Genomic DNA, 2,823 nt, shown 5'->3' with positions numbered 1-2,823 from the left:
AATTCATTAAATAAAAACACCTTCAAAATCACGCGTCTGACTTTGGTTGCATATGCAAATTAAATGGCGGAGTTCAGCTGTCAAACTCCAAAATATGCAAAAGAATGAGAGACAAATGAAGATAACATATAACCCAGTAAGCATTAAAAATATAAAACTTTCCATGGCAAATATTTATTTACTGTCCCTGTAGCTTCTTTCGGGTGTGGGGTATGGTTGTATTGGGATCGATAGGGGTTTTAGACCTGATCATAACCATAATAGACATCACTGGGGCGGTAGCCCAGGTTTACCACACAGAAAGGGAATTCTAGTTACCTCATCCTTTCCCAAGTTGGTGCAAACCATGATACAAAAAAGAAGGTAGTTTCAATAAACAACTTTTGACGGATAATAAAATTTTTTGAAGTTTCATAAATTGTCAGTATTATCAACGGCCTTGCCACTTTGATAATATTAAAACAATACATCGGAGTATTTTCTTTCCCATATTTTTACCAATGTGAGAATATTTCAAATCAAAACTCACAATCAGTACTTGATATTTTTTTACTTACGTGGTTTGCCCCTCTTTTATTAAAAATATATAAAATGTAAACTGTTACATTGTAATTATTCTTTTTATTTTATAATAAAAACCATTAGTGCATTATGTTGTTATTTTTTTCATTTTCTTATTTTGATATACAATTTTCGTTTCTTTAATCTTGCGATTTAAAAATCGAATTCTAAAGAATGTTCTTCCCAAATAAAATCTTTTTATAATATTTTGGTCCAAATTTACTTTTAAATTTCTCATCAGATTTTGCAAAAATTTTGGCTTTGTGGTTAGCGAATCACCATTAATTTCAACAAATTTTGAATTCAAAATTTCCAATGTATGCAAAAAACTTGAATTAGGCTTGTACAGACCGCCCTCCGATAAACAGTTAACATACGTATAATTTTGATCACTTTTTCATGCGTCCTGAAGCCTAGTTTTGTCAACGCCATTTTCGAAATTATGTAGCCGGCAAAATTTTCAAGTCCATCATATTCCACATCTTTGAGTGGACTGATGAAATCTTCTGCTTCATGCTCTTCTGCGAGCTACTTAAAAAAATTAGAAATCAAATAAAAACGAAAGGGTAAGGAGTTTACCTCGAGTTCTTCTTCTGCGGATATTTCAATATCGTTAAGTGGTTTGAAAACATTTTCACTGAGCAACTCCTCTTCAAATTTTAACATTACTTCACTTGAAGACTCAACATTTGTTTCCGTGCTCAAAATAGTTTCGTTTCGCCCTAATAAAGTTCATGCATACATTTTAGAATCTTTATGACAACAACAATAATTTCTTTAAGTGGTAAAAAATTACCTAGAAGGTATGATCGAAATCTGTACTTGAATTCGAGAGGTGACGGATGGTCATGCAGCCCTCCTTTCATATATGTTCAATAACTTCACTAAACTTCACTCATTTTCATACATTTTTGTTTACTTTTACAAAAAAAAAAAATATTATCTCTGGTGATCAGGTAGCATGAATTTTATGAAATGTCATAATTTTATTAAAAGTCAAATGGTTAGCAACAACAACGAATGTCATTAAATGGAACTACCTTCTTTTTTGTATCATGGGTGCAAACCAAAAGGAGAACCCTATTTGGTAAGGATTATCACAGCGCACGGCAGTGCGCGCGAGTGACGAAACGGGGGGAGTATTTACATATGGATGTGTGCGGTCCCATGGAAGAGAGTGGAATTGGCGGCTACAATTATTATTTTTTTTATTAAAGACGAAGCAACAACCTTTCGATTTACGTATTTGCTGAAGACCAAGGATGAGGTATATGAATGTTTGAAATCGTTCATCCCCATGGCTCGCAATATGAATGGTGCTCAAATTAAATTCGTTCGTTTTGATAATGGGACGGAATTTGTGAATCAAAGGGTCAAGAAATTACTCAGCGATGAAGGCATTAAAATTGAATACATCACACCATATACCCCGGAACAGAGTGGTCTAGTTGAACGAGAAAATAGAATCCATCATTGTCCAAGTTTTTATGGCCTGAGGCGGTACGAACAGCCACATACTTGTTGAACCGTACAACAAATAGCAAGTGTATTGGCAGCACACCATACGAAAAGTGGTTTGGTCGAAAACCATACTTGGGTCATATCAAGATCTTTGGAACTGAATGTTTTGTACAAGTTCCAGTACAAAAGGGTCGGAAGAAGTGGGATCCAAAGGCAAAAAAAGGTGCTTTAGTTGGTTTTGAGCCCACTATCAAGAATTTTCGCTTATATGATCCAGAGAACCAAAAGATCTTTCTCAGCTGTGATGTTCGTTTCCATGAAGTTGATTCAAAAAGGTTCGTAATTCGGGACAGCTCCGATAGTGAAGAGGAGGTAATTGTTCAGCATCAAGCACCAAATAGTGAAGCTGTTACCAGCGATGATGATCATTTTGAAGACGCACAAGAAGACAACGTAGGCCAAAGAAACAGCCAAAGGTATGAATTACGACAAGAAATCAAGCCACCAGAGCGTTTGATTGAAACTGTATGTTCTGCGACCGTGATTGAGCCGGTAACATATGAAGAGGCAATGCAATCGACAAATGCAGAGCAGTGGAAGCGACAGCCGGTTCTACGTACCGGAATGACTCGGGTTTCACCCGACCAAGGGCTGTTGTTTCGGCGATCTAACCCCGTTTACCACCACAGACCGTACCATAGCCACCACAGACCACATAACACACACAACTGCACCACCACCCACACGCCGCCGCCAACAACTCCTGGTTCCCCCTACAATCTGCACGGTATGTCAGACCAG

This window comes from Rhagoletis zephyria, unplaced genomic scaffold (genome assembly GCF_001687245.7).
Source record: "Rhagoletis zephyria isolate East Lansing unplaced genomic scaffold, Rhagoletis_zephyria_1.1 Rzeph_scaffold_06653, whole genome shotgun sequence".
NCBI classification, from domain to species: Eukaryota; Metazoa; Arthropoda; class Insecta; order Diptera; family Tephritidae; genus Rhagoletis; species Rhagoletis zephyria.
This window is presented reverse-complemented; position numbering follows the sequence as displayed.